Below are 26,529 nucleotides of genomic sequence, written 5' to 3' on the forward strand. Positions count from 1 at the left end.
TTTATTTTCACTTATATGCAAAATATTATATTTTGCTATCTGTTTTATGGAGAAGTATCAATAACAAAATTCAGTATTCTATTTAGACATAGGACAAAGGTGTTTCACTATCTATATTGCTATTAAAGGTGACTTTTGTGACCAAAACATTGTGGACTATGCCAGATCAGCCCAGACATTAATGAATACAAAGAGGCTCTATCCCAAATTGCTAAAAGCTAAGTAATCAACCTCTTTGCTTTATCTGGATGAATTCGTCATGATATACTAAATGCATAGGAAATTTTGCTTGTTATGAATCTTGATTGAAATCATTCACCTAGAAATTAGGACAGAGGCACAACATATCTACAAGCATTCTTTCTTTTCCTTAGTCTTTTTTTAATCTCAGACTCTTTCTATCAGGTTTGTGAAATCCACAGAATTTAATTTTTTACCAGAAATATTAAACAAGTAGAATTCTCACCAGTCTTTTCTTATGTGCAGTGCTCCCTGCTAAAAATATAAGACTGGGATGATTAAACTACCTTCAGCCCCCCAGAAGACAAAGATCCTACTACTACGTAAGTTCAATGAGTATTTTTAGTGACATGATTTCAGCCTATGGGAGGAGGAATTGGCGAAAGTATAGGAACAGCTTGCCTCTGGGTGGTCTTCAGCTCCTCTCTGCCACTAAAATTGTAAACTGCTTTTAAAAGCACCAAATACTATTGCATTTTGGTTTTGGGGGAAATGTACATTTAACTCTACATTCTCGGCTTCCATTGTGTTATTACTTCTTCTAAGATATCACTTCTGTATTGCATATCAACTGTTTCCTCTATATTTCCAATTTTGTTACTTCAGTTTTTTCTGCTATTCCACTGTTGGTTTTCCATTTTTCCCAATTTTTCTGAATCTTTTCCAGTTCTGCATCCCTGAATATTTTGCTTCTGGTAACGGATCTCCTTTGACTTGCTGATTATTGTTCAGTAATATTTGAGTATTACTGTATTTCCATGCTTCAAACATTTGCCTTAAAAGAGCCCCAATTTATCAGTTTTGATTTATAATAGCAGGCCAAAATAGCACAATTTTCAAAAACAATCCTTTTGTCTTGCCTGTAGTTGCTTATCCAGTAATCCTACAGGACTAAGCCCTGGTTACCCAGCCGTAGCTGCTGAGTCCCGTTGCTCACTTGTCAACATATGCCCAGGAGCTCTTAGAGCTGACATGTTCCTTGTTGACCCAGGAAACAACTGATATAGGATTTCTTTTCTGTTGTCTCACCATATTTAATGGGATGATGGATACAATCAGTCTGGAACTTCCACGGAGACCTGACTGGCATGGATGAACCTTCTGCCATCAGCATAGCTCTCAATCTCATCAGAGCATCGCAAGCTCATCACCCATGGCAAGGGGGTATTTATTATTATTGTTGTTGTTGTTATGTTGTTGTTGTTATTATTATTCCCTCCCCAACTTTCAGTGAGTTTGGGTAGCTCACAACAATCAAATCAAGAAATTAAAATAAAATCAATGAAACATAAACGACAAAGATGGAAAGCACAGAAAGTGAAAAGCACAATGAAGCGAGGGTTTCATTTTCCCTCACTAAAAGCCTGGCTGAAGAACTTGGTCTTCACCATTCTTCTACACAACACCGGAGTAGGGGCCATCTACTGGTAAATTTTAAGGCTAATCTAGAGGGCTCTTTACTGCTACAGAGAATGGACACTTCCTTTGTTCATGAGGCATAAACAAATACTGTATATTGATGAGCTGATAATACAATCAACTTCCTGTATTTTTAATCATATATGAGGTTGTCTTTGAGAATACGTCTAAGAGCTGTTCACTGTTGGTCTTATATGCTACTGAAAATCATGGGGCATAACACCTGTTTTAACATTATACTCCCCCAAAAACCCTTTGAGATAATACTGACAGAAACAATATAAAATCTTGCTGCTATAAAAATTCTCCCCTGTGGCTAAAGCAGGCTAAATTTTTATGATGGACACGACAAATATAAATTCAGCTTTACAATATTGCACAGTGGGTCTGGAGATCAAACAGTATAATGCAAAAAGTAATCAAAGATCTAAAACCTTCTGAACTACTCATGTGCTGAGCACAGTCCTGGATGAGAATAAGCAGAATGAAGGAAGTTGTTATCTTTGTCTATATTCTGAAATTATATTTGGAAGTGAGCTCAAAGCATGCTTGGCGACGCTCAAATAAATCCTTTGTAGTGAAATTAAAGATTTTCACATCCTTTTGCAATTATTTTAGAAAGCAAGAAACCTTGATTGCTAAATTTTGTTAAATCCAGTTCTAATCATACATATTTTGAAATATGCCTCAGCAGTGCTTTTTTTGTAAAAGAAAAAGGTGCCAGAACTCACACATGTCATACAACCCACCTTGCCTACCCTACAAGGTTCCATCCAAAAAAGGTGCCGGAACTCCGTTCTGAGCGTTCTATGAGAAAAAAAGCCCTGTGCCTCAGTGATTTCACTAGGATGTACTTTGGATAATCTTTATTATATACGTAGAAAAACAGATGATTTTTTTTGTCTGTACTGGAAAGGACTGCTATCCCATTTCAGTTCAATATTATGCTCGGCTTATATCATCTAGAGATTTGCTTTACAGACTGCAACAGACAAATATGAAAAGTTGTTTTATGTCACCCTGGTTAACATATGCAAGCTTATTTAACACTTGGGCAGCAAATAAGCGTAATTACATTAAAACAAAGATCTGTAGGATAGAAGCAATAAAAATAGACTAGGTTATATTATTAATTCTTGTGTTAAGGGTTTTTGAGCCATGTTGATTGGCCTGAATTTTTTTTGATTTTGTTATGGTACAAAGGGATTGTTTGAAGTAATTTGTCCCCGAGAGAGGCGCACAATCCCAAGCGAGTTTCAATTCAGCAAAGCAAATCTAATTTTGTTTGCTTTATGCAAACCAGAAGAGGCTGTGGTTCATTCTGTTTTCACTGGAGGGGAAAGGCACACTAATGGGACCTGCTGAAATGCATGCACTGCAAACATCATACCCCTGCATATATTAAATTTAGCTCTAAGATGCACTGTGTTCAGTGTGTCTGTGTGTGTGTGTGTGTGTGTGTATGTGTGTGTGTGTGTGTATGTGTGCATACTGCTTCAGAACAAAGCTTTTTAATAGAAGAAGCTTCTTACAGAAAGCTAACAGGCTATATTGTATTTGTATTTAATGTTCCAATTGACTTTCTTTCCCTGAATCGAGTGCATTAAATTAGGTCCTTCCTCCCCTCCCCCCTTGCACTGCCACTTATTTAAAATAGGCAGTGAACTGAGGATATGATTTACTTGAGCTTCAAGCTATCTAAAGGCTAATTTAGATAGAATGTATATTGTGCGCCTTATCCCCCACCCTGGATAGTCCTAAAAGTGAATGAGCTAATGCATTTGTACCTTTCCCAAAGCAGCAAGAATTTATAGGCCATCATTTCTACAACTGGGAAATGGGAGAGGCGTGAACACGTCCTACCACCTGGCATTCAGGTAATGTGACATATAATATAAAAAAAATTGAATTCTTCTTTTCATTGCGATATGTGATTCTTTCAGCTACATTTTTCTGCCAATGTTTCTTTCACTCTCTGTTCCTACCTAAGAAATGTCCTCATGTAAGGTTCAACAATTATTAGTCTAATTATGACTTGTTACTCAAGCTTGTGGCTCCAAGCAGAATATAATATATGTATACAAAAGTAGTCCTTGACTTACAACAGTTCATTTAGTTACCATTTGAAATTAGACTGAAAAAAGTGACATATGACACTTATGACTGTTGCAACATCCCCACCAGGATCACGTGATCGAAATTCAGGTGCTTGGCAACTGACTCATATATATAACAGTTGCAGTGCCTTGGGGTCATGTGATCCCCTTTTGCGACCTTCTGACAAGCAAAGTCAATGGGGAAGCCAGATTCACTTAACAACTATGTTACTAACCTGACACCTGCAGTGATTCACTTAACAGCTGGGACAACAAAAGCTATAAAATGGAGCAAAACTCACTTAACAACCGTCTCACTTAGCAACAAAAATTTGGGGGCTCAATTGCGGTCATAAAGATCAAGGACTTCCTGTGTAATGTATAATAAATGCTACATGTAATCTTATTTCTTATTTTTATTTTTGTCATGAAAAAAGCCCAGAGGAGTTATTTATTTATTTATCCCACCTTTCTTACTTTACAAATAACTCAAGGCGGCAAATGTACCTAATACTCCATCCTCCTTCTCCTATTTTCCCCACAACAACAACCCTGTGAGGCGAGTTGAGCTGAAAAAGAGTAACAGGCCCAAAGTCATGCAGCTGGATTTTGGAGTCTAAGGTACTACTAGAACTCAAGATTTCTTGGTTTCTGGCCTGGTGCCTTAACAACTAGACTAAACTGGCCCACTATGTTAATAGCACTGTCATGAGGAATCATAATTGCATTAATATTCATGATGAAGGGAGGCGGATGACTTTTCATGCTTTTTATCTATTTCTCCTGTTCAAATATTTAGCGTGATGTTCTTTCCTCTCCCTTCATGCTTGAATAGGAAAGCTCCCTTACCTTCGAACCTACAACTGGAAACTGCTCTTGCACCCATGGAAAAATTGGACTCTGCCCAGGCACCCTTGAGAAACAAAGGAAGAAGCTGGTGATAGGATTTATCAAGATAAGAAAGCACTCCATAGAAGGACATGGAGTGAATGGAATGCATCTCCAAGTTGAATCCTAATTCTCTAGCTTTCTGGGGCAAATCTAAGGAAGAAACTTTTAATTTTCCTATATAGCCTTGGGATGATGACACGTTTCATTAATCGTTTGGATAAATAAAAACCTTTTGATAAAAAAGCAGGTTAAACATCATACAGGTTATCTTTGCTATCACGACCTATATGGTGGCTCCCAAAGTAAGTAGGGGATTTCTTCTTTTTTAATATTCAAGGTTGAGTTTGGGGGTTACAGAGAAAATTAGATTTTAAGTTTAGCAGAGATTTTAAGAAAGACTAGACTAGACTAGACTAGACTAGACTAGACTAGACTAGACTAGACTAGACTAGACTAGAATAGAATAGAATAGAATAGAATAGAATAGAATAGAATAGAATAGAATAGAATAGAATAGAATAGAATAGAATAGAATAGAATAGAATAGAATAGAATAGAATAGAATAGAATAGAATAGAATAGAATAGAATAGAACTGTAAGGGACCTTGGAGGTCTTCTAGTCCAGCCCCCTGCTTAAGCAAGAGAACTTATAACATTTCAGACAAGTAAGTGACTGTCTAGTCTCTTCTTAAAAACATCCAGTGATGGAGCGCCCATGATCTCTGAATGCAAGCTGTTCCACTGGTTAATTGTCCTCACTGTTAGGAAGTTTCTTCTTAATTCCAGGTTGCTTCTCTCCTTGATCAGTTTCCAACAATTGTTTCTTGTCCTGCCCTCTGGTGCACTGGAAAATAGTTTGACCCCCTCTTCTTTGTGGCAGCCCCTCAGATACTGGAATACTGCTATCATGTTGCCCCTGTTTCTTCTTTTCTTAAATCTACCCCATCTAAACCCTGCACAATAATTCCTCAATATAGCTAAAAAAGTTGGCCTCATTCATTCCAGTAATATCATGGTTTTTGAGGCTATTTTTAAAAGTGCAGAGTTCACAACCAGGAAGAGGTTTGCTCACACTCTAGAAAAGAGATAGAGAAATAATGAAATAAAGAGAAATATGTGTTATTTCGAGCAAGAACTAATATCATCTATGGATGATCAGAAAAGATGAGCAATTTAGAATTGTAATAATACATTTCCAAGTATTTTTAAAAACAGCTCCTGGGTTTCCAAAAGACCTACCCTATTTTTAGATCCTGATGGAGCATTTTATTTGAAGGGAAGCTACATTGTCAAAAAGTTTGACAATTTCAAAATAAGGAAGTGCAACTAGTTGGGTTCTTGGAAATGTTTATTAGAGAAAGCATTTGAATTGCAAATGAAATAACTCCCTTTGTCACTTCCTTATAGACTTTCCAATTTATAATGACATAATAGTGTAGCCTTGGGTTTGTAAATCTTCTGGGGACAAGAGTTTTCATCTTTAGTTCTGAGAGGGATTGCACTTCCCCAAGCATAGCAAGTGATGATTTGGTGTCTTCCTGGACTCACTATTCCTGCTTGAAGAGCACATAGTGACTGTGGCCAGGATTGTTGCACAGGTGTGCCTGGTACATTACTTGCACTTTTTCTGGAGTGAAAGTCCTTCCTCCCAGACACTCACGCCTTAGTAATCTTGTAGTGTGGACTACTGCAATGCACTTTATGTGGGGTTGCCTTTGAAGATCACTTGGAAGCTACAGCCAGTCCACAATGTAGAAGCACTAGTAGTAATAGCATGCTTTGATACCAAAGGGCTTCAAAGTACAATTCAAGGTGCCAGTTGTCATTTACAAGACCCTTCATTGCATAGTTTTTCTGGTCATCTGAAAGACTACCTTTCTTCTATTATTTCTGCCCACCCTGTAAGAACTGACACTTCACAAGCATTGCCATTTGATAGGACTTACAAAACAGAATGTCTCTGCTGCCCTCTAAAGTAGCATTTCTACAGAGGTTTGAACAGCTCCAACCCTATTGTCCTTGAAGTGGACCTTGAAGACTTGGCTTTTTGCCCAGTTCCTTGGATTGGTTGGGATGAACTATAATGGATTTATTTATAGTGTGTATCTATTCCCTGTTATAATCATAATTTTGTGCATTTATTTAATGTATTGTGATCCTTATTTTTAATTTGTATGCCATCCAGAATTATTGATGAGTTGGACAGCCATAGAAATCTAACTTATAGTGAGAAGAAATATAATAAAAATCATAAAAAGCACATTATAATTATATGTTGGCTTTATAAGAAAATAAGTATCTCTTACCTATCTTTACATAAAGCATAAATGCAATATTTTTTAAAAAAAGGTTGTAATTGCATTTTGACATTATGAAAGGACTTATTACAGTTATTATAGTTGATTTACATCCGATACATAGATCCTGCATTTTTATGCAATCAAGGGAAAAAAAGACCTAACAAAAATTAAAGTACAAGTTACAGAATAAAGCTTAAAAACATATAAACTGACACTAAATATAATTAACAATAAAAATCTGGGTCAAAGAGATTCATCTTGCCTTCTTCTCTGAGCCACAGAGAATGAAGGCTAACAGAATTCCGAGGGGGTACCTTTTACAAACTGGGAGTAACACAGAAGCAGCCTTTCACATATGCTGGTTAAATAAGTGAATGTTGAGCAAATGTTTGCAAATGAATTTGCATGCATGCTCACCTCTATAAATCAAGATTTGTGTGATTAAAGCTGGTTGCCATCTAGTGTGGGGGCACTTAGTGCAGTAGCAAGAAAAATCAGCATCCAATTAAAGCACAGTCCAACACATCTATTTGCAGGAAAATAAGGCTTTTATCAAAGGGCCTGTGCAATCAGACAGAAAAAGGAAAACAGAGGAAATTGCAGGTTGTGTCTTTGTAATCTCTGCATCCACTGGCTCTGAGCTCTTAGCATCAGCTATGAAAATTAATCCTTCCTAGCCATTGACTTAGGTAAGGAAACGGCATAGCCTGGTTCTCAATCCAGAGATGTAAACTGCCATGAGGAAAAAAGAAAACAGGAGAGAATTGAGTAGGGCTATCTAAGAGTTAAACCCCAGTATGGCCAACAACTATTTTGACTTACATCTAGACCTTGCTCCTTGCCCACATATCTCAATGCTAAACTGATTGTGTGAATTGGATAGTCAAATGTTGCCCTCTACTGCAATAGGTCTTTTTATTAACTGTCATGCTTAATATGAGGTAAAAGAGACACCACCATCATTCATTTGAAATTCAATGCCATTGACATTATTAAATAAAGTGGATCAATTTGCCCAAGCAATATTTCTTAGTAGACTATTTATGGAAAATGGGTCTACAGAAATGAAAAATTCCAGTGACAATCAGAGAAGGGACAAAATGCTTTCTTTTGCTATGTAGTGTCCCTTTGAATGGGAAATTATATCTAGTAATATTGTAATCACTGCAGAACAATGCTGATGCAGACATTAAAACAACATGCTGCATAATAAAAAAAATCATTAACAACATGGATAGCTGTGTTTTATTGTACTATGAGTGTTGGAGCTTGCAGATTCATGATTACATCTATAATTAAGCACATCATTTTCCCTAGTCCAAACTATTGCTATTAGAAGACACCTCATATAACTATTGGATAGGCCTGCCCCAAGCAGCAAACATCAGAAATATATTTCAGGTACAATATACTACCTGTATTATTGCAGTATCCTGCAATTTATTTTATTTTATTATTTTGGAGAGAGAAAGATAGGGAGAGAGACCTGAGGAAGGGAGGGAGGGAGAGAGAAAGGGAAAGAAAGAAAGAAAGAAAGAAAGAAAGAAAGAAAGAAAGAAAGAAAGAAAGAAAGAAAGAAAGAAAGAAAATTTAAATATATTCTATCAATCAAGACATATCTGCTGGGTAGCTACTCATCAATGACATTTTTCATGGGTGTTACTCAACTTTTTAAAAATTGTTGAAGCATTTTGTGAGTCAAAAATACATTTCTGAAATCAACAAGACTTAAATGTCAAGTTTACTCAAAAGTAAAAGAAATGCTTTTAAATGAGCCATGACTAACAAGCCCTACTGATTTTAATGGATCTACTATAAATACAAAAAAAAAATCTGGATCTGATTCATATTAACTGCTGGTGGGTAATATATTTAATGATTGACTTGCATGAATAAACTATTATGAATTAATTTCCATTGCTTTCATATAATTTCAGCTCATCCCTATTTCAAACACAATGTTTTCCAATAGATTTAGCTGAGCAATTCAGCTGAGAATTACCAAATGCTGTATAATCTGGAGGTGATTTATTTTCTTCCCTTAGTTTTAAAGGACTAGGCTAGAAATCTGGTTTCAGTCTTTCAATCAGAAAAGCAGCTCTACAAAATAGATGATAACAATAACAAGAAGAAGAAGAAGAAGAAGAAGAAGAAGAAGAAGAAGAAGAAGAAGAAGAAGAAGAAGAAGAAGAAGAAGAAGAAGAAGAAGAAGAAGAAGAAGAAGAAGAAGAAGAAGAAGAAAACAAATAATAATCAATAATCTAGATCAGATTTGCCCAATTCTTCTAAGCCATATTTAGCATTTTTAGAGCAACTTCTATGATGTTCAACAAATGATTCCCATGTGAGAGTGACCAATCACAGAACCCCCCTAGGATATATTTGGGGTCCAGAGACATTCTTGCATATATAGATCATATGGATATTTGACTTTGAACATACTAGCCTCATTTTTAGTAATGAAAACATTCTAAAGGAGGTTAAGGAAGGAGTTTGGCAAGCACCAAGCAATGCTGGCAGACTCATAACGTCTGGAAGATAGAACAACTGGGTTACCTGAATGTCTTATATTGATGTGGGTGCCTTGGAGAGATTGATTTGTTTTTCTAAAAAAGATAGATTAAAAATGTAAAATAAATACATGCAGACAAACCAGCATATATCCAAACATATGAGTGAGAACAGCTTCCAGAATTTTAGCTACTGCTGAAAATCAGACTCTTAGCTATTTTTTCCCAAGCAAACCACATATATTGCTGATCAGAGCTTTCCTAGTCTACCACACCATCAATAATTCTTATCCTAAAATGAGTTCCAGTGACAAAAAGAAATTGAATTGTCTAACTGCTATCTTACATTTTCCTGTCCATTCCAGAACACTTTTTTTCCCCTCAGCTGAATTTTAAAAGCTTTATTTCTAATACATGGCAGTAGATTGGAGACAGTCCATGTTGTTCATTGGATGCGGATGTAGATGCAGTTGAGCAGGTGAACCGAACAATAGTTGGGGTGGGTCAGTGAAATGTTAGGATGTTTCACGCAGCATAAGAAAAAGGCTGAAATAAATATTGCAGCAGCTCACTGATCTGCAGTTTGCCTATTGCCTGAAGGAAAGCTTTGCAAAAAAACAAATTCCCCAAGTCTGTTTGGCAAACCTGAAGCCATCTTTCTTGCTTGTTTTTCCTGATTTCTTGACTTTTTCTTGCTCTTATACAGAAGATTGTAAATTGAAGGTGAAAGATCTTGCAGTTCCTTTATGTTTATTTACTCTTCTGCATGTATCTCTATCTAATAGGAGAACATACAATAAAAGATTGCATTTTCATACCAATGAAAGAGTTCCTGATATACAACCATTCACTTTCCTTGTGTTATCTTCACTCCAGTTGATAAAAGAGCCTGACCGGAAACCTCAGTGAATGAATCATGAAAAATATGTAAACAACCATAGCATCTGTGAAGGCCTTGGCTTTCTCAAATGCCTTTCCCTGAACAGTTCTCACCATGCCTTTTGTGTTAGCAAATGGAATCTAAATGTCCTTTATATGTTATTTTGAAATTAGGTTTGGTAGGACATGCAGTCAGAAATACTGTAGATGAGAGACAGACAGACAGACAGACAGACAGAGACACACACACACACACACACACAGAGAGAGAGAGAGAGAGAGAGAGAGAGAGAGAGAGAGAGAGAGAGAGAGAGAGAGAGAGAGAGAGAGAGAGAGAGAGAGAGAGAGAGAGCGCAGCATAAGGCTCTCTAAATCATGAGTTATTGGTCAATTAAGGTGAGAGTCATGATTATCTATGAATTGACTAAGAGAAGAAGAAAGGATCATATTTGACCTGCCAAGAAAATCCTGAAATTGATCAAAAGACTGCAACCAAGTAATAAATATCTATCTTCAGCTAGTGTTGTAGCTTAGGAACAGCACCTCTGATCTTAGGCAAGACCTGATTACTACTTCAGTAGGAATTCATCAGAACACTTCAGGGCTGTAGGTTTGATGGCAAAAATAACTAGAAAGAAAGCAATATTGATCAAGAAAATATACAAATGTATTAGCAACTTCATCAGCAGTAGTGAATTCCACTCAAAAGTCTGTATTTTTTTTCACATGATCTGGTAAAAAGACCTCAGAGAAAACTCATGTCAACATGAAGTTGCCACTGTTAATAATTTCAGGGATCAGCAAGTTTGCCTATCAGCTGGCATCTTTATTCTGCGTGATTCTCGGATTCCACTTGAAACTTCTTCCAAGATCCTGGAATTAAAAGCATGACATCAATTGACAAGGTAAAAGACTACCACCTATCATATGTATTGTACATTTTATAGGAATGGTACACATAAAGCTCACCCCCAGCTGAACTGCAGAGTATCAAAATAATGGAGAAATTTTTAAAAAATTGAAATACGTTAGAGATTTAATGAAGAAAGCAGAAAGTTCACAAAAAACCAGTGCTATCTATTTCACCAATCTAGTCAATGACAGTGATGTAAATGATGAATTCTGTTCAATTGTTTCCAAAGACCCTAGATGCATTCAACTTTGGCTCTACTGTGCACTTGATTTGCTTGAATGAAAATAACAAATGCCTGCAAAGAGTATAGCTTGATAAAACACTATGATTCTCCATAAAACAAATAATAAAGCAACATAAATAAAGCCATTAAGGCTGAAAGTCTGCTGGCAGAGAGTTCCATTGCTGACCCCAGAGGGGACTAGATCCCATTCAAAGTATTTTGCAGCATTTTCCCAAATGAAAGAGCAGAAGCTGTTTGGTTAAAACATCTCTGCATATTATTATTATTGCTGCTCAAGGGCTTTTGGTATTTGTGCTCAGTGTATATTGCACTTGTGTGCGATTTTATTGTACCAATTATTGTAGTTCATTAAGTTTATTGCAGCTGAATTACAATAAAACATGACCCTAAAAACTCTGAACAAATAACACCTCCATTGCTTATGCAAAAGTATAGCTTTCCTTAAGAATCAAGAGGCAGAAAAATAGGTAAAGATGGAGGTCTAATTAATTGCATGCAGATTTACCCTGTGCAAGAAAAATGTAATATGGGATATCATAGAAATCTTAGCATGAAATAATGTCCCATGTTTATATTTTCCACCATGGACAAATAGAATAGAGCACAGCTTTATTTAATGTATTTACTTGTCAAACATTTTGCTGGGATGGCACACTATTTCATAAACTTTACCATATCGGTAAAGTATGGTAACCAATATTTTGGTTGACTCATAAACAGGGAGGAATACATGGATGTTCAATGGAGCTTTCATGAATATGATAAAAAGTATGATGTGACATCATCATACAAACTACATACTACATGCTTATGAGTGGTACCATCACTCTAATGCAGGGATGTCAAACTGCCGGCCCATGGGCCGGATGTGTCATTCAGAAGTCACACCCATCCCATTGCCGGCAATGGCAAAACTGTCCCGATACATTGTGCGATGTCATGTGATGTCACGAGTTTGACATGTCTGCTCTAGTACAAAAGCGACTGAACTCATGATATGAAGTTATTTTCATTATTTGTCCTGTTGACCTTCTCATGGAATTGTATAGCTTACTCTCTAAGCCACTCTGCTATACCAACTACCTTTTGCTCACTGGTATTGGTGGAGCACTGCTTGTAGTCAAATTAGCTTTTTTAAAGTGTGTAGTTAAACCTAGCAAGCCAAATGATAGTCATTGTAAAATAAATGTGTTGCTGCTTCAGGGTCACAAAGTACATAGAATTCACCACCAAGATGGGCTCTAGACTGACTGGCACATTTGACATCTGAAGATACAGTCACAAGTTGCAAAATCAAACAAGTTGTAATAGCTATTAAGAATGAGAACTATTTCAAAACACTTTTTTTGCATTTACATTTACCTTTGGAAATCCAATTATAATGTTTATTGTCTCCCCCAAAAGACATTTGTAAAAGAATACCATCTTTTTAACTCAAATTTGTTGTTGTCCTGAAAAAAGTTAACTTTCACTATCACCAGCTATTACTTTCCATATTAACTTTAATTCATGTGCATTGTAAATTCCATTTCTACTTCATTTACAATCTCCTTCCCCCCAAAAAAACCCACTGAAAGTCAATCTTAATTGCTATTTACACAAGGATTTTCCCTTGTACTACAAAAGTTATCAACAGCTAATGTGTTGCTTGCAATCGCTCTTTTCCCTATTTCCTGGTTTTTGATCTAATAATAGATTTGTTATATAATTGCAGAAGCAATACTTATATCATTCTGGGAACTATTAAAGATATTTTAGAACTACTCTGATACTCAACAGTAGCAGAAACATTTGATGTCAGATGGTTGATATGTACAATGAAATATAAGTGGCACACAGCTTACATATTGCTACTTGTCTTAGTGGGACATTGGATATGAGGCATTTGTTTAACTTCATTTCTAAATTTAAGGGGGGAGGACAATAAAGACTTGTGGAATATAATTTAATCTTGTATTTTGTTTTAAGAGCTAGCAGATTTTCTTTCCCAGAAGGGCGTTGTCACTGGATTCCAGCATCATCACCAATTATGTTTTCCCAAATGTCAGGGCAGTGATCAGGTGCCCAGGCAATTGGTTCTTTTGGATTCACTCCTGTGAATAAAGAGATTTTAAGTATTATTAGTAACCCAGGCAGTTAAAAGCATAAAATAAATGCACACAAAGCAAGATGATACCCAAATCTCTTACAAGTTGTAAGGAGCTTCTTAACAATAACAGGAGAGATACCCCAAGGGTGGCTAGTTTCCACAGTACCCAATGCTGGGGTCTATACAAAACCTCCCAACAAAAAACAAGTCCAAGGTTTTTATCAAAACTTTGCACCATAACTTCATGATCCTGCTAGGGTCATGAGTTTGGAAGACCTGGTCTTGACTGGGTGGTACCTGATTCTGGAATGGGAACTGAAAGTCCCCATTTTCACAGGTCAGCTGAGAATGAGCACTAAACATCTAGGCTTTTCTTCATATGAAGGAGATATCAAATTATGTCACTAAACTCCTCGAAATGACAATGGTCTTCTGTATTTCTGCTGTAGTAAGTCAAAAACAAAGGAGTATTTTATTGAATTTGAGCAAAAAAAGTTTGTTGGTAAACAAGTGGTATTATTCTCATAAGTCTACAAATATCTATAGATACCTTGCCAGCTATGGAAAAAAAGTCGCAACATGTCACGTGACGTTGCGAGTTTGACACCCCTGATGTAGTCCATTCCAACCATGCTACCTATGCTTCTTCTGGCACTCAAGATTTCTGCTCTTTTCCCCATAATTTATTCCAAACAGTGTTCATCAGCTTTAATAGATATTGTTCTTCTATGAAGCACCTCTCTAATCTTTCCAAACACAGATGTGGAAGTGCAGTTTAAAGTATGTTGAATGCTTTGTTTGTACTAATGATTGGCTTGGATTGTCACTAAATATTTTTGATTTCAGAGGCATATTTTAACAACTAACATTGATTAATATTAATTAATCCAAATAATAATATTAACAAATCTACAAATGATTGCTTTAAAATAAGAATTATTGCGCTTCTACAATCCCTTTGTTAGCAAACAGTATAAAATATATCAGAAGACAACTCTTGACTAGGTATAAAAAAAACATTAGTATCTTTTTACCTTGGCTCCTTTGTCACTAACAATAATAATAATAAAATATTCCAGCTGCGAACATTCATTCATAAAATTTTCCAAACAAAGCAGAGCAAAGAAATTTATTTCTTCTTCCAACCCCAGTTTTGTGTCAGAATAAACTCTCTGAGGTGAGTCCAGTCCAGTCTTGATGTAAATTTATTAAAATGTCTAAATATATAATTTCATTAATTAAAGTGGAAGAAAGAAAAATAGATGGATACATCCCTGGGCTCTGAAGTGTTTTGTTACATTTGAATTTTTGTGTATTCAGCCATGTCGGTGCACTATATACGAACTACAACTTGCTTTTCTGATCACCTATTTATCTTTGATATTGTATGGCAGGAAGTTCTATCCTTGTTCAATCAGTTTGTTACAGGTAACTGAGTTTTTTGTTCCATTTGTATCTTGGTAAAACTTCACCAAAATAAGTCTACTGCATATATTTCTTATTTTCTCCCTTTAAAGTAACTATAGTCCAAAATATAATGACTGGACTATTGTGCCAAAACAACTTTCTAATCTAGGCTAGAATCCCACCAAGCTTGTCCTCCCTAGCACTCCCAAAGGTTATTCTTCTGTAAGTCTGTAAGACTTACATTGAAGATCAAAGAGAAAGAAGATACAGAATATTTTCAAACATGGAATTTATTTTATCAATGGTTGGAAAAGAGAGGTAGAGACCAAGAATGTAACTTGTATTATTAAGCAAACAAAGTAACCCAGTCAACACAATGTTTATTAAGCACTAATAAAATGTAATAACAGAAAATCAATTAAAAAAAATTGGGAAAAAAAGAGATTATTCTTCTGTATCTGTCCTTTATTTCTGACTTGGTTGGGTCGTTCTGCAAAGAATGAAAAGATGGAAAATATTGTTGCACAATGGTAACAGGATACTAGAAACAGGATATGGCAACATTCAATCACAGGAGGCATTTCTTTACACATGCAATTTATAGGCTGCCCAGGTTCCAACCACTCTTCAAGTCTGACAATTAAAAAAGTAAAAATTAGAAAAGATAAAAAAAAATCATGAACAGGTCCTTAAACCAACATGTATCCAAAAAAAATCCCCATCCTCAGGGTTTGGGGTACTTTCCATTGAGCCCCAGAGACAGATGGTCTCTGAAATAATCAGTCCCTATGTGATCAAGGGCATTAGAGGGGACAACTGGTAACCAGCAAATAATGAAACTGGCTCATCCCTGCCGTACTGCATCCCCTCTCTTGCTTTCACATATGAAAACATCCTATGACCAAAAAGATCCTAAGATTTTCCCGTGGATGTAAGGAAAATAGAAATTGGCTTTGAAAGAAAGCCAATCATTCAATGATATAATACGAAATTAAAAGTGTATTTTTAAAATTGTTCCACTACTTTCCTACAGTATCAGAGTAGTAGTATATTATAATTGTGTAAATGGTTTCAAGTCAGTTTTTAAGCCATGAGTTGAACCTGGACCATGTGGAATCTTATTGGTTGTCTTTCTATCAATTGCAAAGTCAGTTCAAAGGCTGAAAGCAGATAATCTACAAACATACTGTATATATTAAAAATACAGAATCTCCTTTTTCTGCAGTTCAGGGTCAATGTATCCAAGGTCCTTCAGAAATAGTTACGTTCCAAATGTTATGAATTTCTTTTCAATGACTTGGTTCAGCACAATAATATTATCTAACTAATAAGAAACTAGCGATCGACTTGTCTAAAACATATCCAGCTTAAACATATTAGGCAATTGTTTTTAAACATTTGTCAGGAAAAATAATTTTTATTCAATTCATCCATTTTTAAAAAAATGTAAGGAACCTGAGCATTCTTAAAGCCTGAACCTATTAATTTTAAAGAATAAGAAACTCCAATCTTCTATTTTACATTTCTTGATTAATATCTGTATTTATTTTTGTACTTTTGTACTTTAATTTTTTTATAATATGAAGTGGGTAATTTAGCTTTTTAATTTCGTATTATATCATTGAATGATTGGCTTTCTTTCAAAGCCAATTTCTATTTTCCTTACATCCACAGGAAAATAGATACAATTTTTTTCTGGCATTGCTCTTAGTTTCTGAGGTATCTAGAAATGTTTCCACTTCAGATTTTTTTTAAAAAAAAAGACTTAATTTCATCCCATCAATCAGTTTCTGACAAAATGAAAGCAGAGCAATGTGTCTTATAAGAATAGTCTATTCAGAGTTCACGTCTGTCCAAAAGGACAAAGAATGGTGGATATCCACTGTAACCACAATTGAAAATATAGGTAAAGATAATCAGAGAAAGCTAATAAGTGAAATATCTTGGATTGATCTTATATAAGTCCTCTCCAAATTGATAGTTAGGACATTTACTTATGTTAATGCAACATACTGTAAATTACACAGGAAACATGTCTGAAGCCAATTTTTAATAATTGCACAAATGGATAGCTATGGATGGATGGATGGATGATAGATAGATAGATAGATAGATAGATAGATAGATAGATAGATAGATAGATAGATAGATACCGTATTTTCCGGCATATAAGACGACTTTTTAACCCATGAAAATCACCTCAAAAGTTGGGGGGTCGTCTTATACGCCAAGTCGTCTTATACGCCGGAAAATCAGTGGGTGGCGTCTGGCGGGAGACAGCAGGGCAGTCCTGCGCACGCGCGCACTCCCCGGCTGCTCCTTAGCAGCTGGGGAGTGCGCGCGTGTGCAGGACTGCCCTGCCTGCTCCCGCCCGACGCTCTTCCCTCTTGAGGCAGCATCGCTCCCCGGCTCCTAAGGAGTCCTCGGGGATGCTGCCTCAAGAGGGAAGAGCGTCGGACGGGAGCCGGCAGGGAAGTCCTGCACACGCGCGCGCACGCAGAACTTCCCTGCCGGCTCCCGTCCGATGCTCTTCCCTCTTGAGGCAGCTGCTGCCTCAAGAGGGAAGAGCCGGCTCCCATCCGACGCTCTTCCCTCTTGAGGCAGCAGCCGGCAGGGAAGTCCTGCTCCCGTCCGACGCTGCGCTTCCGCCGGGCGGTGCTGGCCGAGACGAGCCAGCAGGCAGCCGCCGGCTCAGCAACAGGTCCGAGTGCAGGAGCCGCACTGCCAGGCTGCCCAGGAAAAGCAGCCACACCGAGAGGCTGCACGCCCAGTCCAGCTCCATGAGGGGCAGGGCGGGAAGCCGGCCGGGAAGAGGGACCGGGAGACAGACAGACAGACAGACAGACAGACAGATGATGTATGTATATGTGACAAGGAGATACTGAGAACTCCAACTTTTACTGCCTGAAATTTTGCAGTCCAGTTCTGGTAGCCCAAACCGTACCTTCAATCAAAACCAGGACCTTCTTATGTGTGCTGGGACTGTAACATTTTGTTTCCAGCTTAACATGAAACTCACATTATGAAAAGAATTCTTGTCTTTCAATTTAAAGTGATCTCTATTTTTTTTTCCTGATGCAAATGGAAGTTCCAAGGGTTAAACTCTACAGTGATCCATAGCACTGAGCATTGTTTTACTGGCCTTTAAACTTTAAGTGTTTAATTAATTGCCATCCATCAGAGGACTATTTTACACTGAGAAGTTTCTTGTCATAGGAATGCTTAATGAAACACAGCCTGAATGCTTCTTACTTACTAAAACAATTTAACAACTTGACTGATTTTAAAGATTTCCCCGAGGTTTAAGCATGTGTGAAGTTGCCTTTGACCAAACTAAGGAAAGTTTAGGAATGGAAGCAACCCCTATAATGAATTGGCAATGCAGTTATAATAAAATGCCATCTAAAATACATTGAATTGATTCTTGTGCTCCTTATTCTTCGTATTTTATTCTTATTCTTCTTTTTTCATCTCTTTCTTTTTTTTAGTTGAGCATATACAATTACAATTGGTCAGAGAAAAAAATCAATTTTGGCAGGGAGGTCTTTACCTTATGAGGATGTCACACACACACACACACACACACACAGAGAGAGAGAGAGAGAGAGAGAGAGAGAGAGAGAGAGAGAGAGAGAGAGAGAGAGAGAGAGAGAGAGAGAGAGAGCGCCTAAAAGCTCCTTTTATGACTCTGGGAATAGATGGCTCCTTTAATCTGTAGTATAATGCAGTTTAGGACAATTTCTAAGAGAAAATGGTCTAACATGGAAGAGTCAAGAACTACTTCCCCTTTGCTATCATTCTCTTCCCTCTCCTACAAACTGGGTTTTTAAAAGTCCCCTTAAAATAATATCTGGGCTTTTATTAATCCTATGTATTTTTGTTTCATTATCACACTATTCTTAATGTCTTCATTACATTATTGTAGGTCAATGGTTGCAAATAAAATAAAACTAAGTTCCATTGTTTAAATCAAAAATTGATCCAATTAATAAATGTAGTGACTTAATAAGTTTTCTACATTCATGATATTTTATAAATATATAGTATAAAATACTTTTGCTGTTAAAAAACCGGCTGTTCTCTTAAGCAGAAAGAATTTAAGGGGATGTATATGTGTTTGTGGGAGGGGTGTATGTATGATATGATTGATTTAAAATTCATTCCCTGACCTGCAATATTTTTGTAGCATTTGTGGATATTGATCCTATAGCTTATGATTTTATTAAAGCCTGGCCACAGTTTTCCACAAAAAGGAAATAAATCTTTAAAAAGCGATGATTGCTTAATTAATCACATGATAAAGTGAAGCCAATCTTGAGGTCTGCAGTGATTAAATAAAAGCCAAATGAAACAGTCGGTAGCTCACAAGACTGCTAATTTATCCCCCTCCCTCAAGGATTTATAAAGAACAGTACATTTTCTCACTGGAAATTACCTCAAGGCAAATTGGGTGTGCCAGCCTCCAGTTTTAGATACATTCTATCGATCATCTGCAGGTTTTGATGCCACAAACCTGTTTTCTTTTTCTCATACAGCAAGGCATATCGGGGCTTTGAACAAATGTTAAGTACCACTGATCTTTGAAAGAAACTTTTCCTGAGCTGCTGCCTTCCCAATATGTTGGACAATAGCTTTTATCATTCCTAATCAGTAGATGGGGGATGCAGTGGCTCAGTGGGTTAGAACGCTGAGCTTGTTGATCAGAAGGTTGGCAGTTTGGCGGGTCAAATCCCGAGTGCCACATAGCAGAGTGAGCGCCTGTTACTCGTCCCAGCTTCTGTCAACCTAGCAGTTCGAAAGCACGTAAAAATGCAAGTAGAAAAATAGGGACCACTATGGTGGGAAAGTAACAGCGTTCCATGCGCCTTTGGTGTCTAGTCATGCCGGCCACATGACCACAGAGATGTCCTCAGACAAGCGCTGGCTCTTCGGCTTTGAAATGAAGATGAGCACCAGCCCCTAGAGTTGGAAACGCATGTGCGGGGGAACCTTTACCTTTTTTAATCAGTAGATGATGTGTGCTGTAGCACAGTCTATTTCAGAAGATGCCTGGTCCAGTCCAACTGTTGAATCTATAAATGTGCACTACAGAAGAAGCTTTTTAGAAGAAAATAGAAAGCCCAGGTGCCTTCTTGAATGATCATTGAGCAGGCACAACAGAAGATGAAATTAATATTAGATACAGTATGTTTGTAACATACAGACAGAGAGAGATGGAATCTGGTGTCATCACATAATTTTAAAAAGTGGCCCCTACTTCAAAAGACATTCGTACTCTTCTTGTAGTTGAATTTGGATGGTGGTAAGCTTTTTTAAACAGCTTTGACCGTGATGTCTTCAACCGTGTCAATGGGCCATATGCCACATAGGCATCCAACAGACAGCATGATGACATAAATGTGAAGTTGTGTGAGTAACGATGCACGCGTTATCAGTTTTGTTTTTGCAGTAGTGGCAGCACCTAGCCAAACTTGTGGTTTTCAATGACAAAGAAAAATGGGGTCGGGGAGTGATGATCTACAACAGGCATGTCAAACTGCTGACCCGTGGGCCGGATGCATCACGACAAAACCGTGCCAACCCCATTGCTGGAAATGAGGAAAAAGTTGTGATACATTGCACGATGTCACATGATGTTGCAAGTTTGACATGCCTGATCTAAAATGTTCTGTGGTCCTCATAATAGGAAAGAGAGAATTAATTATGCAAAGATGAAGTGAGGGAAGCTAAGGCTCAAAATGAACTAAGGCTTGCGACCAAAGTCAAAAATAACAAAAAAAGCTTCTTTCAACATATAAAAACAAGAAAAAAGTTAAGGAAATGATTGGTCCATTAGTGGGGGAAAATGGCAAGAAGGTGACAAGCAACAGGGAGAAAGCAGAACTATTTACCGTATATACTTGAGTATAAGCCGAATTTTTCAGCCCACTTTTTGGGCTGAAAAACTCCACTTCGGCTTATACTCCAGTCAACAAAAAAATTTTACCGAGGACTTGCGCGCGGCCGAGGCTTCGGTGCTTCCCTCCAGAGGAAGAAGGCGCTGGATGCGGCCGGCTCTGCGGGGAAGGGGGAGCGGCGGCGGGGGCGACGGAAAAGCCGCAAAAACGGTAGGAGAGATGCTGACTGGCGGCGGCCTCGGAGGAGGCGGAGGGGGAGGAGGGAGGGAAGGGTGACCAGGCGGGGGAGGGGGGGGTGAGCCAGAAGGAAAAGGGAAAGTCATCCCGCAGAGCGGTTGCGAAAAGAGGGAGGAGATAAGCCAGCCCGGTACCTGGATCCGCTTCCTGTGTCTCCTCTGCTCTGCCATGATGTCCCCGTTTTGGTCTCCTGGTGACGTGGGGCTGAGCCGGAAAAGGGGGAGGGGGAGACCGAGGGAGGGAGGAAAGAAGAGAGAGAGAGAGACGAGCTAGCGTCAGCCAGCGGTGTCACGCGGGGCAGCAAGCCATTAGGAGCCCTTGGGGAGGCAGCGCAGTCTGGCCGCTGGGCTTGTGTGTGTGTGTGTGTCCCATCTGCAAAGCTTCCGAGGAAGGAGAAGTGGGATACTGGTTGGGGGGGGGAGCGGCAAAAGCGGGGGGGGAGAGAGAAACGGCTCCGCCTTTGGTTCCCCCTCCTAAAGCACAGGGGCGCTAGAGAAAGTTTGGAGTTGGGTAAGGAAGCGCAAAATTCAGGAAGAAAAGCGGGGCGGCGGGCAAACGGGAGACCTGTACAAGGGGGAAGGGGAACTCTCTGCTGTGTGTGTGTGTGTGTGTGTGTGTGTGTGTGTTTGTGTGTGTGTGTGGCCCATCTGCAAAGCTGCCGAGGAAGGAGAAGCAGGATACTGGTTGGGGGGGGAGCGGCAAAAGCGGGGGGGGGGAGAGAGAAACGGCTCCACCTTTGGTTCCCCCTCCTAAAGCACAGGGGCGCTAGAGAAAGTTTGGAGTTGGGTAAGGAAGCGCAAAATTCAGGAAGAAAAGCGGGGCGGCAGGCAAACGGGAGACCTGTACAAGGGGGAAGGGGAACTCTCTGCTTTGTGTGTGTGTGTGTGTGTGTGTGTGTGTCCCATCTGCAAAGCTGCCGAGGAAGGAGAAGCAGGATACTGGTTGGGGGGGGAGCGGCAAAAGCGGGGGGGGGAGAGAGAAACGGCTCCGCCTTTGGTTCCCCCTCCTAAAGCACAGGGGCGCTAGAGAAAGTTTGGAGTTGGGTAAGGAAGCGCAAAATTCAGGAAGAAAAGCGGGGCGGCGGGCGAACGGGAGACCTGTACAAGGGGGAAGGGGAACTCTCTGCTGTGTGTGTGTGTGTGTGTGTGTGTGTGTGTGTGTGTGTGTGTGTCCCATCTGCAAAGCTGCCGAGGAAGGAGAAGCAGGATACTGGTTGGGGGGGAGCGGCAAAAGCGGGGGGGGGGAGAGAGAAACGGCTCCGCCTTTGGTTCCCCCTCCTAAAGCACAGGGGCGCTAGAGAAAGTTTGGAGTTGGGTAAGGAAGCGCAAAATTCAGGAAGAAAAGCGGGGCGGCGGGCAAACGGGAGACCTGTACAAGGGGGAAGGGGAACTCTCTGCTTTGTGTGTGTGTGTGTGTGTGTGTGTGTGTGTCCCATCTGCAAAGCTGCCGAGGAAGGAGAAGCAGGATACTGGTTGGGGGGGGAGCGGCAAAAGCGGGGGGGGGAGAGAGAAACGGCTCCGCCTTTGGTTCCCCCTCCTAAAGCACAGGGGCGCTAGAGAAAGTTTGGAGTTGGGTAAGGAAGCGCAAAATTCAGGAAGAAAAGCGGGGCGGCGGGCGAACGGGAGACCTGTACAAGGGGGAAGGGGAACTCTCTGCTGTGTGTGTGTGTGTGTGTGTGTGTGTGTGTGTGTGTGTCCCATCTGCAAAGCTGCCGAGGAAGGAGAAGCAGGATACTGGTTGGGGGGGGAGCGGCAAAAGCGGGGGGGGGGAGAGAGAAACGGCTCCGCCTTTGGTTCCCCCTCCTAAAGCACAGGGGCGCTAGAGAAAGTTTGGAGTTGGGTAAGGAAGCGCAAAATTCAGGAAGAAAAGCGGGGCGGCAGGCAAACGGGAGACCTGTACAAGGGGGAAGGGGAACTCTCTGCTTTGTGTGTGTGTGTGTGTGTGTGTGTGTGTGTGTGTGTGTGTGTGTGGCCCATCTGCAAAGCTGCCGAGGAAGGAGAAGTGGAGGAGGCAGTGGCGGCGGAGGCGGCCGCAGCACCGGCAGCCTTCCGCTTTTGCCGCTTTTGTGTGTGCGTGTGTGTGTGTCCCATCTGCAAAGCTGCCGGGGAAGGAGACACACAAAGACACACAAAAGCGGCAAAAGCGGAAGGCTGCCGGTGCTGCGGCCGCCGCCGCCACTGCCTCCTCCATTTCTCCTTCCTCGGCAGCTTTGCAGATGGGACACACACACACACGCACACACAAAAGCGGCAAAAGCGGAAGACTGCCGGTGCTGCGGCCGCCTCCGCCGCCGCCACTGCCTCCTCCACCCAACCAGTATCCCGCTTCTCCTTCCTCGGCAGCTTTGCAGATGGGACACACACACACACACACACACACACACACACAGAGAGAGACACACACACAAAGCAGAGAGTTCCCCTTCCCCCTTGTACAGGTCTCCCGTTCGCCCGCCGCCCCGCTTTTCTTCCTGAATTTTGCCCTTCCTTACCCAACTCCAAACTTTCTCTAGCGCCCCTGTGCTTTAGGAGGGGGAACCAAAGGCGGAGCCGTTTCTCTCTCCCCCCCCCCCCGCTTTTGCCGCTCCCCCCCAACCAGTATCCTGCTTCTCCTTCCTCGGAAGCTTTGCAGATGGGACACACACACACACACACACGCACACACAAAAGCGGCAAAAGCGGGGGGGGGAGAAAGAAACACCTTGTTCTCTCGTCTCAGCGGAGACTTGTTTCGGGGGATCCAGCCTCTGTCACCCCCTTCTCTCAGCTGGGCAGCTGACAGAAAGGGGCGGCAGAAGCTGCATCCCCCGAAAGAAGTCTTCGCCGAGAAAATGGGCGCTGAGATTTTCTCGGCGAAGACTCACCTTCTCCCGTTCATCACATTCTTCGGTAAAGAGATTCACTCGATCCATGGTTTCAAGGTTGGGGTAGAGAAATCCCGGTTTGTTTCAAGAAACCGGGGTGGTTTATGAGCCTATAGATTTTAGACTTTGCATCTTGTTTTGCTTCCTCGGTTCCCACGAAGCCCGAAATTCTTTTTTTCCCCCTCTGGTTTCTGCCCAACTGTCAACTCGTGGTAAAACAAACAAACAGAAAGCCCCCCCTCTCTCTCTCTCTCTCTCTCTCTAACGAATTGAACAGGCACCCAAGCTATCAGGTGATGGCGTTCACGCTTGGGTGTTTGCGCGGATCAGAAACGGAAGGAGAAATTCATTTCTGCTTGCAATTCACTATCTCGGTCATCCCTGAGAGAAGAGAGCTTTTAAAGAAGCAGCTGCAAAATTCGTTCATCCTCATCCTCTTCCTCATCCTCATCCTCATCCTCTCTCTCTCTCTCTCTCTCTCTCTCTCTCTCTCTCTCTCTCTCTCTCTCTCTCTCTCTCTGTGTGTGTGTGTGTGTGTGTGTGGTGTGTTATCTCGAACCAGATGGGATGGCAAAGTCAAATGCAAATGGGGATCTTGCAGATCTTGCCCTGCCTTTCACCCCACGGTTACCTTCTGTTCTTGATGAGCTCACGAGTGCTCAAGGACAAAATAGGGCAGGGCAGAGCCGGCAGTTAAAAATAGGATGCAGATAAAAGGAAAGGTAAGGAGGGGTTCAGGTTGAGAGGAGAGGCTGCATAGCCTTAGTGTAACTCCTGTTTGGGCTGACTGGGTTGCCTCCGATGGGCTCTGACAGTGGAACAGAATGGAATAGAAAATATGGAATGGAATGGAACAGAACGTAGAACAGAACAGAATAGAATAGAATAGAATAGAATAGAATAGAATAGAATAGAATAGAATAGAATAGAATAGAATAGAATAGAATAGAATAGAATAGAATAGAATAGAATAGAATAGAATAGAATAGAATAGAAATATAGAAAGTGAATGGAATAGAATAGAATAGAATAGAAATATAGAAAGTGAATAGAATAGAATAGAATAGAATAGAATAGAATAGAATAGAATAGAATAGAATAGAATAGAATAGAAATATAGAAAGTGAATAGAATAGAATAGAATAGAATAGAATAGAATAGAATAGAATAGAATAGAATAGAATAGAATAGAAATATAGAAAGTGAATGGAATAGAATAGAATAGAATAGAAATATAGAAAGTGAATAGAATAGAATAGAATAGAATAGAATAGAATAGAATAGAATAGAAATATAGAAAGTGAATAGAATAGAATAGAATAGAAATATAGAAAGTGAATGGAATAGAATAGAATAGAATAGAAATATAGAAAGTCAATAGAATAGAATAGAATAGAATAGAATAGAATAGAATAGAATAGAATAGAAATATAGAAAGTGAATAGAATAGAATAGAATAGAATAGAATAGAATTATAGAAAGTGAATAGAATAGAATAGAATAGAAATATAGAAAGTGAATAGAATAGAATAGAATAGAATAGAATAGAATAGAATAGAATAGAATAGAATAGAATAGAATAGAATAGAATAGAATAGAATAGAATAGAATAGAATAGAATAGAATAGAATAGAATAGAGCTGGAAGGGACCTTGGAGGTCTTCTAGTCTAGCCCCTTGCTCAAGCAGGAGGACCTATACCAGTGGTGGTGAACCTATGGCACGCCTGCCAGAGGTGGCACTCAGAGCCCTCTCTGTTGGCACGTGCGCCACCACCGCTGCCAGCAGCAGGTCCTTGTCGGTTGGTGGACTGGAAGAAAAGGGAGGGGGAAGCATTTTACATGCGTGCATGCGCGCACGGGGCCACGAGCAGGCACATGCTGCAAAGGGGGCGGGGCTAGTGCCTGCGTGATACTCACTAGCCCAGCCCCGTTCTCACGTGGTGCGGTGCCTTGTATCTGCACCCTGCGGCGCGGCGGTTGGCATTTTTGTGCCTTGCGGTACGGTGGCCCATTTTTTGCTCCCCCTTTTTTTCGTGCCAGAGGCGGCACTCAGAGGCGCCTCCCTGTCCCCTCCCCCGAGGGCACCAGAATGCCGATGCTGCCTTGGCACTTTGTGATAAACAAGTGGGTTTTGGCTTGCGGTTTGGGCACTCGGTCTCTAAAAGTTTCGCCACCACTGACCGATACCATCTCAGACAGGTGAATGTCCAGTCTCTTCTTAAAAACCTCCAGTGATGGAGCACTCTTGATTTCTGGTGGCAAGCTGTTCCACTGGGCAGCTGAGAGAAAGGGGCGGCAGAAGCTGCATCCCCCGAAAGAAGTCTTCGCCGAGAAAATGGGCGCTGAGACGCCTCATTCTCTCGCTCAGCGGAGACTTCTTTCGCGAGATCCAGCCTCTGCCGTGCTGCACCGAGAGAACAGCAAGCCGCCCCATTCTCTCGGCAGAGCACTCCACCGCCCCATTCTCTCGGCGGCTTGCCACCCCGTTCTCTCATCTCAGCAGAGACGTCTTTCGGGGGATCCAGCCTCCAGCTGCTGCATT

This window comes from Vipera berus (genome assembly GCF_964194415.1).
Source record: "Vipera berus genome assembly, chromosome: 1".
NCBI lineage: Eukaryota > Metazoa > Chordata > Lepidosauria > Squamata > Viperidae > Vipera > Vipera berus.